Source organism: Rhinolophus hipposideros (assembly GCF_964194185.1).
Source record: "Rhinolophus hipposideros genome assembly, chromosome: 3".
Classification (NCBI taxonomy): Eukaryota; Metazoa; Chordata; class Mammalia; order Chiroptera; family Rhinolophidae; genus Rhinolophus; species Rhinolophus hipposideros.
In genome coordinates, this window is record NC_138049.1 from 29,530,868 (window position 1) to 29,545,018 (window position 14,151).

General features: G+C 36.9%; 1 protein-coding gene and 1 pseudogene across 2 annotated transcripts in view; one reads left to right on the plus strand and one right to left on the minus strand.

Annotated features, from left to right (window-relative positions):
• Positions 1 to 14,151, minus strand: part of ARG1 (arginase 1) — a 150,103-nt gene that overhangs the window by 43,179 nt on the left and 92,773 nt on the right. The window lies entirely within an intron of this gene.
• Positions 1,309 to 3,556, plus strand: LOC308496008 (heat shock cognate 71 kDa protein-like; annotated as a pseudogene). Its single transcript has one exon. The product of its transcript is annotated as a heat shock cognate 71 kDa protein-like (transcript).

Consider the following 14,151-nt stretch of genomic DNA (forward strand, 5'->3'; position numbering starts at 1 on the left):
CAAATTTCCCCTTTTTATAAGGACACCAGTCATGTTGGATCAGAGCTTCGCCTAATGGCTTCATTTTAACTTGATTATCTCCATAAAGAGCCTATCTCCAAATAAGGTCATATTCTGAGTTACTGGGGTTTAGGACTTCAACATATAAATTTGGGGGTTGGGAGAGAGGATACAATTCAACCCTTAGCAGTAGGGAAGAGCAAAGTCTGTAACTGTACTGTCAAATGATGGTCCTGAGAAGCCTATGGGTGCACAGACAACACAAGCCTGAGTGTCTACTCAGAGAAGGGCCCAGTGGACAGGGTGCCACCTACTATGACTTTGATTAGCGGAGCGCTGCTTCTACCTTTTCACATGAGATTTCCTGAAAAAGGAAAAATTGCCAGGAAGAGGAAAAGGAGAGTTGTTTGGTGGGTATAGGGTTTCATTTTTGCAAGATGAGAAATTTCTAAAGATCTGTTACACAACATGTGCATGTAGTTCACACTACTGTACTGTGCACTTAAAAATGGCTAAGAATGCAACTTTTATGCTATGTGCTTTTTACAATTTTTAAAAAAGAAAAGTTTGCTATAAAACTATGCATTGTATGAAGCATTAGCAATGCCCTTCAGCCTGTGCCAGCCGCACTTGGCGGCAGCAGCATTCACACAGGAGAAACATGTGCCGACAGCATCCCGCTCTCATTAGATAACCACATTTTGTTCACGCCATAAAATTCCAAGAATCTATGAGAACTAATTGTCCTGTTTTACAAAATTATTTTTCCTTTGTCTCCTAAGAGTGAATTTGACTTTCTAAAAAAATATCCTGATTTATACAAGGGGGTTTTATTCACTGATAGGCATAGCAGGAAACCGGCTAGCTCCAGACTTACTCCTTTTTATAGTTTTAATTATGTATGTCTTTGGAAAGACATGTTTATATGTTTGCATCCGCTCAGAAGATAAAATAATGCCACTGTCCAATGACTATATTCTTTTAGAAATAGAAACCAAAACGTAGTATACGGATTCCCAAACTTTATTAAAACCTATTACACAAGGGGGCACTAGATTAACATATAATAGGATGTCCAACAAAATGGCAGACATTTGTTAGCTTTAGTATATAATTTAACCTAAAATAAATTTTAGCCATTGTGTTTTTCAGAGCTGAGAATTAGCAATATTTATTAATTAAAGAGTCTTTTAACATTACACATAGAATTTAACCTCTCTTTACAGCTGAAATTCCAACTTTCTTTGAATGAATTTTTGCAACACACACACTCACATACGTACAAAGACACACCCACACCTCATTGAACGAGGGGGTAGTTGTCGGGATCTGTCTTCTTCGCAAGACGCACCTACACTGAAGCAACCATGTCTAAGGGACCTGCAGTTGGCATTGATCTGGGCACCACGTACTCTTGTGTGGGTGTCTTCCAGCACGGAAAAGTGGAAATAATTGCCAATGATCAGAGAAACCGAACCACCCCAAGTTATGTCGCCTTTACTGATACCGAACGATTGATCGGTGATGCTGCAAAGAATCAAGTTGCAATGAACCCCACCAACACGGTTTTTGATGCCAAACGCCTCATTGGACGTAGATTTGATGATGGTGTTGTTCAATCCGATATGAAGCATTGGCCCTTCATGGTGGTGAATGATGCTGGCAGACCTAAGGTCCAAGTAGAATACAAGGGAGAGACAAAAAGTTTCTATCCAGAAGAAGTGTCATCTATGGTTTTGACAAAGATGAAGGAAATTGCAGAAGCCTACCTTGGAAAGACTGTTACCAATGCTGTTGTCACAGTACCTGCTTACTTCAATGACTCTCAGCGTCAGGCTACCAAAGATGCTGGAACTATTGCTGGTCTCAATGTGCTTAGAATTATCAACGAACCAACTGCTGCTGCTATTGCTTATGGCTTAGACAAAAAGGTTGGAGCTGAAAGAAATGTGCTGATCTTTGACTTGGGAGGTGGCACTTTTGATGTGTCAATTCTCACAATTGAAGATGGAATATTTGAGGTCAAATCTACAGCTGGAGACACCCACTTAGGTGGAGAAGACTTTGACAACCGGATGGTCAACCATTTCATTGCAGAGTTCAAGCGCAAGCATAAGAAGGACATCAGTGAGAACAAGAGGGCTGTCCGTTGCCTCCGTACAGCTTGTGAACGTGCTAAGCGTACGCTTTCTTCCAGCACCCAAGCCAGTATTGAGATTGATTCACTCTATGAAGGAATTGACTTCTATACCTCTATCACTCGTGCCCGATTTGAAGAATTGAATGCTGACCTTTTCCGTGGCACCCTGGACCCTGTAGAGAAAGCCCTTCGGGATGCCAAGCTTGACAAGTCTCAGATCCATGATATTGTCCTGGTGGGTGGTTCTACCCGTATCCCAAAGATTCAGAAACTCCTACAGGACTTCTTCAATGGAAAGGAGTTGAATAAGAGCATCAACCCTGATGAGGCTGTTGCTTATGGTGCAGCTGTCCAGGCAGCCATCCTATCTGGAGACAAATCTGAAAATGTTCAAGATTTGCTGCTGTTGGATGTCACTCCTCTTTCCCTTGGCATTGAAACTGCTGGTGGAGTCATGACTGTCCTCATCAAGCGCAATACTACCATTCCTACCAAGCAGACACAGACCTTCACTACCTATTCTGACAACCAGCCTGGTGTGCTCATTCAGGTTTATGAAGGTGAGCGGGCCATGACCAAGGATAACAATTTGCTTGGCAAGTTTGAGCTCACAGGCATACCTCCTGCACCACGTGGAGTTCCTCAGATTGAAGTCACTTTTGATATTGATGCCAATGGCATCCTCAATGTGTCTGCTGTGGATAAGAGTACAGGAAAAGAGAACAAGATCACCATCACTAATGACAAGGGTCGCCTGAGCAAAGAAGACATTGAGCGCATGGTCCAGGAAGCTGAGAAGTACAAAGCTGAAGATGAGAAGCAGAGGGACAAGGTATCTTCCAAGAATTCACTGAATCCTATGCATTTAACATGAAAGCAACTGTTGAAGATGAAAAACTCCAAGGCAAGATCAATGATGAGGACAAACAGAAGATTCTTGACAAGTGCAATGAAATCATCAACTGGCTTGATAAGAATCAGACTGCAGAGAAGGAAGAATTTGAACATCAGCAGAAAGAGCTGGAAAAAGTCTGCAATCCCATCATTACCAAGCTGTACCAGAGTGCAGGAGGCATGCCAGGGGGCATGCCTGGAGGCTTCCCTGGGGGTGGAGCCCCTCCTTCTGGTGGTGCCTCTTCTGGACCCACCATTGAAGAGGTTGATTAAGCCAACCTTGAGCGTAAATTTAGCATCGTTCCACACAAAATATGGAAGGACCCAAATTTGTAGCAAATTCACAGCAGTTTTAAAGTTGAGCTGTTATATAGTAAGAAAAACTGGGCATTCTTAATACTTGAATATGGAATATGTGCACAGGGAAAGGAAATAACAATGTACTTTATATGCACTGTATTGTAAAGTGGAAAATGCGATGTCTTAAATAAAACTATTTAAAATTGGAAAAAAAAAAAAGACACACCCACAAATGACTGGCAAATATATGCACATACCTCTCCCTTGATCTGATGTAGCAATAAGGTCTCATATTATTAAGCATTTTTCTTACCCATGTAATGTGTTATATTAGGTGATTAGAAGCAGTTGTCAAAATAAATTAAGTAAACTCTTTTAGTGATGCAGCATGTCCTTAAAAAGGTTATTCGTTTACATGGTTGTTTAGTTCAAATCTCTAAGGGAATTATGTGTGCTCACAAAAGCACAGTACATTCTGGGAGGCTTATTCCTCTTGAATTTATAACCCCCATCCCAGAGGGTTATTTATAGGAACTATCAGGCCAAATCTGCAAAATTTTCAGGAGTCAGAAGAAATATCTGGAAACATTCATGTTCGTATTTCAAAATTGTCAAGTAAACATCCAAAGTATAAAATTTAAAGTTATGTAGCAGGAAACATATCATCAAGCTCTAATTAAAGTCCAAGGGGAAAATAGTGTTCACAATTCTAAATCTCCTTTTACACGCTGAGTATTCAACTCATAACTTTGCAAATATAACCAGAAATTTCATTCAATCTCTCTCCATACCCATCACACTAGACTAAGTTAAAAACAATGTGGGGTCGGGGAATATATGGATATGGGTTTAAATCCCAGACACTAAGCCTCGATTCTCTCACTTCTAAAATGGGATCAATATTATTAACATATTTGGTATATTGTGATGACATTTTAAATAAGATAATGTTTGTACATCATGCAGGTCAAATAACATTTATGAAGTATCAGATAGTCTTACTTTTATTTCTTTTCCTTTTTTCCTTTCTTCTTTCCTATCCCCTCCTTTCTCCCTTTCTTTCTTTCTTTTATTTATTTATTTATTTATTTATTTATTTATTTATTTATTTTATTAGTTTCAGGTGTACAAGACAAGGTAATACTTAGACGTTCATCATCCACATCCCTCACACTGTGAACCCCTCTCCCCCCACCCAGCATCCCCCCCGACCTCACACCGAGCCACCACACCACACATACAAAATTACAGTTGGCATTCACCAATGTTTAGCTTCTGGTGTACAATGCCATGATCAGGCATCCACATTATCTCTGAGGTGGTCTCCCAAATAGGACGCATGTCCATCAGATACCCAACAAAATCTTTACAACATTATTGAATAAGTTCCCCAAATTAATTTTCAGAAAACCCTGAGGCCATCTTGTGGTTACCAGCTGCTTCCTAATCCTTTCACCTTTTCCCTTATCCCCAACCTTCCCTGTCCCCGCCCATCTAACAACTCTCAGTTTTTTCTTTGTGTCCTCAAAACTGTCTCTGATTAGTTCATTCACATATTCTTTTCTTTAGATTCCGCATATAAGTGAGATCATATAGTACTTGTCTTTCTCTTTCTGATTTATTTCACTTAACATAATATTCTCTAGATCCATCCATGTTGTTGCAAATGATAAGATTTCTTTCTTCTTTATGGTTGCGTAATACTCCATTGTATAAATGTACCACACTTTCTTAATCCAGTCATCTCTCCCTTTCTAAATGTTCTGATTTCAGAAAGTGTCAGGCTTCAAAGAGTGGCAAGTTTTATATGTTGCTCTTACAACCATGTTTAACATTTGGTTGTTTTAACTTGTCAGCCTCTCCTTGCCCTCTCCCCAGTCACCCTGCTCCCTATATCCACGATTATAATCTCACATGGGGAGTTAGTTACTTGGGGGCTGTACTCCAAGCACTTTGCATAGTATCTGGTACACATTAAGTGAATCAACCATACTTAAATGTGTATTTCAAAGGTCATATTCTTTTCCTGTTATTGTAAATTTCAGCTCTACCTAGAATACAAAGATATAATCACCTGTCTTAGGCAGGGTACTTAGTGGTAGGTAACAGAATCCACTCCACTAGTGTAAGACAGAGATTTTTTTAAGGGATAGCGGAAGCTCACACAATTGTTCGGATGCCTGCAGAAATGACTTGAGCTTCCAGGAGCTGCTGCGTCTTCCACAACAGGAAGCTATCAAATGATAAAGCTACTGTCACAGCTGCTGACACAAACATGCCACCTCTGCCATGATCTCTATTGCAAAATAGGTGCCCCAAATCCTGCCTTTTCTTCCACTTAACTCAGTTACAAGGGAGAGTCTCTCTGAATGGTGGAACCTGAGTTATACCTCGAATTCTACTTTTAAGAGAGACTGGAGAAAGTAATGTAATAAATGTAATTGCTAGTTTTACAGCACAGGAAGGCACAACAAAGTGGTATTGGGAGGATTTTAAATGAGCCAATCCAGACAATCTCTACATTCTTTGTTTTAAGTCAATGATTTCTAACATTACTGGTGAGAGAGATGAACTATGCAGAAATTCAATAATGTGAGATTACATTTAGGACTGTTTTGAAACTCCATATCTTGAATATTTTTCAAGTAACAAAATTCAGTACTATCATATTACCTTTTTCTTTTAACAGGACTGTATGTCATACCTGTACAGATGAAATAAAAAACTTTAAATACTGAGGAAGAGATGGGTCAGTGAATTATTGTTATCAATTACTCTTTTTTCCAGAAGTATTTGTTTAACTAACTCTGAAAAAGAGTTGGGAAACTCTAGCCTCTATCTAGCACCTTGGATTTTAAAGTGCACCTGAAATTCATTTTTATCCTAGGACAATTCAAAATGTATTATACATAGAAACATTATCAAATGAAGGATTGGTACAGTTTTCTCACTAGGGTGATTATTGAACAATTTCCTAGTTCCTACTTAACCTCCACTGAGCCTACTGTGTCAGTCTATGACCTTTTACAAAGCTATGAAGATATTCCAAAATGAGAAAGTCTGTCAGCACACCCAACATGAAAATTGCAGTAAATGTGCTCCTTTTGATATGTGAAATAATTTCGCATATCTTTGCTTTTCAGATCGGACTTATGCTCTGTAATTTCCATTGTAATATCAGATTGGAGGTAATATTGGCTTTGCAGAGCACAGTGAACTTGAAACTTACTAAAATTATCTAAATTTCTACTCCTGAAACCTTTTCCTAATCCCCCTTCTTGTTTCTTTTATACAAAACAAATGTTATAGAGCCTTTATAATGCTTCAGAGCATTGTGCTAGGTTCCACTTCAAGTCTACAAGTAGTCCATATCTAGGACAACAGAAAAACCAGTTTTGACATGAGAAAATAATTATTAATCCAATTTTTTAAATCATGCAGAACAATGGTACATGTTCCCCCTAAACAGAAATACTTGATTTAAAACCCATGCTTATCCATATCCTAGCAGAACCTGGATCCTGCAGCTGTATGGAAAGGGCCATATGATAGGAACTGACCTCTTCAGAGTAGGATGCAGACAATCTGGTGTGGCCTGCCAAGGGAATGGATGGAGAAATCAACACTCAAACTTCACCCTCCTCCAATTCTTCAACAGCTTGAGGCCGCCTCCTATTGACCGAACTTAACCAGAGGTAGAAGCAAGGATGCCATTAGTCATTAATGCAGTCCTAGGGCACAGAGCCAGAGTGGAGAGTAGATCAGGGGGAGCAAAAAGAAGATTCGATGGGTGTGGCCTTTATTTGTGCCTGCCTGGTGATTTTTCATAAATTTAATGCAATCCTCACCAAACCTTACTAAGTAAAGACTATTTTCTACAAATTGTAGATGAGGAAACTGAGGTTCAAATCTATTACTGTAATTCACCACATCCAATAATGTAAGTCACCATAATAATAGGTTGGAGGAAAAAAATCTAAGTACATGAGAAAAAAATTATTAGTAAAAATTTAGCTGCCATTAATGATAAAATGTTTTAGCAATCTTTGCATAGAAGGGACTTTCTTAAACTAGTAAATAGTGTATATATATATATATATATATATATATATATATATATGTATATATATAATATAATGTATAAATTATATATATATATATATAAATTATCATACCTGATATTGGAAATGTAGAAACATTGCTTTAAAACCAAGAACAAATTAAGAATGTCTATTTATTTTCTTATATTTAATAATTTTAATGCAAGTACAAGCTACTGCTGGAAGTCTTAGCTATTGCAGGAAGAAAAAATATATAAGAATTGAAAAAGAAAAAACTACTAAATAAATAAAATCCATAAGGATTGGCAAATAACAAAAAAAATCAGTCAAACAAAAAAACTGAAAGATGGGGTAATGAAAAGCAGCACGACTGAGTGGTTAAAGAACCCAGGTTCTAAGTACAACAAATGTGGTCTTGAATCCTAGCGTCTTCATTTTCAAATCATGTGACCTTGGCTAAGAGACAACATCTCAGGCTGTCATGTGTTAAATATGAGTATTAGCAGCATGAGTGTAGATATTATGGTTGTTTACATAGAGAACCCAAGAAAATCTATAGATAACTTACGAGACCCAAACAGAAAGTTCAGCAAGGTTTTTGGTTATAAGAGCAATACACCAAAAGCAATTGCATTTTTTTACATGCCAGCAACAGAGAATCAGAAAATGTAATTTTAAAACAAGGAACTGAGAAATAAACCTAATAAAATATGTGCCTGACTTGTGAGAAAATTGTAAACTTTAATGAAGGATATTAAAGAAAATCTAAAGAAGTAGAGAGATGTATATGTTTATGAAATTAAAATATAATGCTTCTCTCAGATTAATCTATAAATTAAATAACTCCAATACAAATGCCAACAAAGTTTGGTAGAACTTGAAAGTTTAAAATCTACACAGAGAAACAAAAAGGGCCAATAAAAATCAAAAACAGTGCTGGATATGTTCAAGATATACCCTACTTGCTACCCTACTAGATACCAAGATTTATTATAAAACTGTAATAATTAAGACAATGTGACAAGAAAAACAAATGGAAGAGAAGAGATACTCCAGGAGCAGATCCATGCATATTTGTTATTAGCTATGTGACAGAGGTGGCAATACTGATCAGTAGGGCTCAGGAAGAGTAGGACAACTAGTTATTTATCAGAAAAATATGAAATCAGATCCTTTCCTCATGCCATATACAAAAATCACCTTTAGGTGTATTAAAGACCTACATTTAAAAATAAAACTTTAAGTATTTAATAAAAAGATATCTTTGTGACTTTGGTAAGAAGGGTTTTCTTAAATGAGATGTAAAATGTACACACCATAAAGGTAAGGATGATATATTTATCTGCCTCAAAATTAGAAAATAAACAAAGTGAAAAGAGCTATAAACTGGGGAAAGATTTTTGCACCATATATAACTGACAAATCAATAAGAAAAAGGGCAGACGTATGGTGTCAGATGGGTAGTATACATGTAATTGTCTAATCACTATGTTGTTTTGTACACATGAAACTCGTAATAAGAAAAAGGGCAGACAAACTAATAACAAAAGACATGAAGAGGAAATCAAAAGGAAATTATTCTGTATAACTAACAAACCATTACTTTGCAAAATATGGAAAGAAATTCTATTAATCATTCATTTCTATGGCTTCATCAAATAAGACACAAAAAGCACAAACCATGAATAAAAGGATTGATATGTTTGATTACATTAGAATTGACTATTGCATAACAACAGGCACAATACATACAATAAAATGACATGGTGCAGACATGGAAATACATAACATGTAATTGACTCAATTTACTTCACAGTACTCATGTGTGCACAATGTCTCCAGGTATGCACTTATGTGAGCAGATTTTTTAACATCTAGCTCATTACTAATCTAAGTGCCATGAAATCAGAGTTGGTATTATTTTTGCTCAGTACTGTATCCTCCAGAACCTATTAGATATCCTGGCTCCTTCAGTACATTCTGGTTGAAAGTTAATGCATACGCACTTAATAACTACCGATACTATTTTGTAATTTGACCAAGGTCACACAGCTAGTGAGTAAAAAAGTTGTGAGTCAAAACCATCCAAGAAATTGTCAAGATCCTTTCCTTGGGCTAATGCTGTGTAGTTAGGTCTCTTGAAGGAGGGGCATTTGGGTCACCAAGCATAATAGGAGCATGAAAAAGAAATTTCTAAGCCATTGGTTTTCAACTGGGGGTGGTTGTGCCCCAACATTAGACACTTGGCAATGTTTGGAGACATTGTTGATTGTCATGACCAAGGGAGGGGGAATATGCTCCTGGCATCTAGTGGGCAGATGTCAGGGATACTACTAAACATCCCACAATGCACAAGACATTCTCTACAGCAAAGAATCACCTGGCCCAAAATCTCACTCGTGCTGAGGTTGAGAAACTCTGGTCTAGGCCATCCAATCATAGGTCTTGAAATTAGGACCATATTTTAATTGCCCCTGAAAAACAGGAATCTTACAGAACAACCTCCTTTTCCCCAGTCATTATAGATTTGAGTAATTAGGCTACTCTGTACTGAAGTCTCAGACTTTTGGATGTTCATCTAAGTTGCTTTCAGTAGCTAGAATTTTGGAGATAAACCCATTAACTCTGAAATCCTAGACAGCTCTGCTTTATAAAAATCCAAAAACAAACAAACAAACAACAACAAAAAACCTCTGATTTATCTTCTTGACCTGTTTACAGGACTCAGAATTAAACCTCATTCTTTCCATTAACTCGCTGTTTTTCATTTCATGGTTTTTCCCTTCTGTTTTCAACATTAAGAAATAATACTTCTCAGTCATGGAAAGATGAGAATAAAATATTTTAATTGGCTTTTTACACTAAGAGGTCTCTAAGGGAAAAATAACTGTGCCTTTCACAGTTATATTCCCAGATCTTTCTGTTGTTTTAGTGTACAGTGTGCATTTTTATTTCACCCCAAACGGAGCGTTTTCTCTCCCACCCACAGCAGTGCTGATTGCTAATGGGCTTATTCACTAAGCTCAGTGTATCATTACCATTTGGCGCCACTGGCATGTGTGGTGAGTCAGGGATGCAGAACAGGGCTTCAGGAGAAGAGGATGGTTTGAATAGAAACATCAACATCACAGTGACCTCAAGGGTAGTATTCTGAATTCCAGAATCTGACTGGAGATATTTTGGTCTTACAGAGTGACAGGAAGTAACAGTAGATAAATTAATAACCCAAGATATATGATATATGAAATGTCTTCACCTAAAAATATATTTATTTGTAATAAAAATTCTGCTACAAACAGCTACCTTGAGAACAAATGAAAATGGGCCTTTTACTGACAAAGATGAGTACCAATGAGATCCAGAATTTTCTCCACTTTGCTTCCATCATTAAGTTGCTGAACAAGTTACTTAAGCTTCATATGCCCCAGATTCCTCATCTTTAAAATGGGGCTGATAATAGTACATACCTCACTCAATTATCATAAAGATTAAATGAGGTAATTAATGTAAATAGGCAGATCATGCCTAACACATACGAAGAGCTCAATAATATTATCATTATTATTATTACCAATTCCAGTCAGCTCTTCACATCCATCCTATCCTTAGAAAAATCTAAAAGATGAACATTAAGAGCAAATATAAAATGTAATTGAATAAGGTAGAATTTTTTTTTATTTTCTGAAAATTTTCCCGGAGTATATTTTATTGCCTAAGATAAAAGAAAATGCTTTTTGGCCAAATGTATTTTGAAATATGAAGGAAGACAACTTACTGATTAGAATTAATGCTCTGTATCTTCTTTTCCTAATTTAGCTATCTTGTCATCAGACAAGTTATAAACCCTGCAGTCTTATGATAAGATGAGACTCTTAGAGTAAAATCTAAGACTACAAATGTAAAAGGACATTGATAATTGGTTGTGTTTGTGTTAGAAGAAAGGAAGGTAACACCATGTGATCATATTATCTCTAATTTTAAATTTATGGATTCATGCATCATACACATGAATATATTAGGTGTTGTGTTGTTAGTGTTCTGAGAGAAGGAAAGATGTTTTTGCTTATCTTTGTGCTTCTGACACGTAATTTTATACCTACCAGCTAGAAGATTCTCTGCTACTTGTTAAGGGAACAAAATACTTTCTAGATGTTAAACACTCATGACAGGTTTCACATGACTGTATGAACTATGAAATAAAAAGCTCAGGAAAGCATCATTGTCTGAGTTTTAAAGGAAAAATTTAATATATTGTTTATTACCTCTGATTTTATTATCAAAACAATGTAAGGCAAAATTGGGTAGAATGAAACTGAATATTCTATTTATAAAGTATTTCTAATGGTCTGTATGGGATTAAGGACAGCGTGTTGTCATGGTGACAGTATGTGGGGTTGTTATGCACGAAGACAGTGTCAGTGTATAAAAGTAGATTCGTTGGAGAAATAGTCAATTATTGTTTTCTTATTCAAAAGCCCTAACAACCGCCACCTAAGGATGATGATATTATAGGAAAGTGCCCAGGGATTTAACTTGAGATTATGCACTATGAACTCCCAATATAACAAAGCATTTAATAAACATCTAATGAGTACCCCTGTGTGCCAGCCACTGTCTAGGTCTGGGACTAAATAGCTAGGATTTGCTACTAATGTAAACTTACTAACTGGTAGGGTATGGGGGTGTCTTAGTTGATTTGGACTGCAGGCTGGGTGACTTATAAATAGCAGAAATTTATTGCTCACAGTTCTGGAGGCTGGAAGCCAGAGATCAGGGTTCCCACATGGTTGGGGAAGGGCCCTCTTCTACATTGCAGACTTCTCATTGTGTCCTTACAGGGCAGAAGAACAGGAGAAGATTCTCTCTGGAGCCGCTTTTGAAATGGCACTAATCTAGTTCATAAGGGTTCCACATTTATGACCTAATCATAGGAAGTGATGTCCTCACTTCCAATTTCCATCACCTTAGGAGTTAGGACACAAGCATATGAATTTTTGGGGTACACAAACATTCAGATCACAGAAGAGGGTCACATTGGATAGTTACTTGGCTTCTTTGATCCTCCATTTCCTCATTTTTTATATCATTATCCTAGAGAGAGGCTATTATAAGAGTTAAATAAGATATGTATTATAGCTACTTCAAGAAGTGCATGTTGTTTCATGATTGTGATACTTTATTATAATGTACAAGGCCACAGGTAACACATGGCAAATGAATGGCATAGACTCTAAAGACAGTTGGAGCCCGGGAACAAAGTGAGTCTGGTAGGGCCCTAAACCAATTCTGACAGACATTTTCTTTGACCTGTTCCACTCTTAAACCTTTATTATCTATTTCATTTGGAAACATTGTCCCTCACTTTTTGCCCCTTATCATGATATTATATTGTTAAAGCATAGAAAAAAGTGTGGAATTTTTTTTCTTGAGATTAACCTAATTCAATAATATATGAACTATAATCTAAAGTCAAACAAAAGCCAACTGTTAGGCAAATCATCACAGCCTTTTATGAGTAATGCAATTAGTCCAAATTTAGCAATGACATTCATGGACAGTCTTAAAGAAGCTAGAGACAATTTATTTTATACTACATACATAATACATTAATTAGAATACTTTCAACTACAAGTAATAGGAAAAACAACTGAAATTGCATTGAGAAATAAGGACATTTATTAGCTCACATCATATAATAAGACAGATTTCTGTGTTGTTTAACACAGGATGTCAACAAGGAACCCAGTCTCTCCTGGGCCACCTACAGGGTCAGTATGAATCTTCTTGTTCACACACAGTGGTATGAAAGACAGCAAACTTAGCTTTCCTTCCAACAGTTTTCTCTTAAGAGTCTAACTTCATTTTCAGATGACCCTGGTAAGCCTCTCCTTGCTTGTCATTATTGACTGAAATTGTCCTGGGCTTGGTCACTGTTAAAACTTTACTAACGGAAGATGGGATTATGTCGGTTTATGTGAATTGGTTAGGGTGGAATTGGTATTGGTCAGTAAGCAACAATGTACAATACATCTAGAGGATTTGGGATTTTATTTTAATCTTTGAGTTATTCTTCACTTATTTCTATTTTATTTCATTGTATGAATTGGCTAAGGTCTTTAACTCTTTTCAACACTGAAATAAAGATCTTAGCCAACCACATCTGTGATGTAGGAAGAGCCTCCAAAAGGTTCTAATATAGTAACTTCAACATATTTTCACCCCAGACACATCTGAAACAGTAGTAATTCAACAATACAAGCAGTCATGGGAATTTTTTAAATGTATACTCTTTTGGTGATCTCATCCAACCTCATGACATATATAGCAACTGTTTATCGATGACTCCTGAATCTTTATCTCTAGCCTATGTCTTTCTTGACACCAGGTTCTTACCGAAGGGCTTAATAGCATCTCCACTTAAATGTCTAATAGATATCTCCAGCTTCAGGCATTCATAACTAAATTGTCATCTCATCAATGTCAACTCTATACTTCTAGGACAAATTCAGAGGATCTGCTCATCTCACAAGCTTGGTCCGTGTGCTCCAACCTCAGACATCAATAGAGTACCGCCTTAGGACAATAGACGCCCGTGCAGGTGTTAATAAAAAGGTGCTTCAACTCACAGATTATTATTGGTCTTTGAGAGTTTAATCCCTGTGGAACTTTTGGAGAGTAAGAATTCCTGGCAGAACAGAATTCATGCACTGCAGGTATCTTCACAAAACAACAATATTCACAGAGCTCTACATTCCT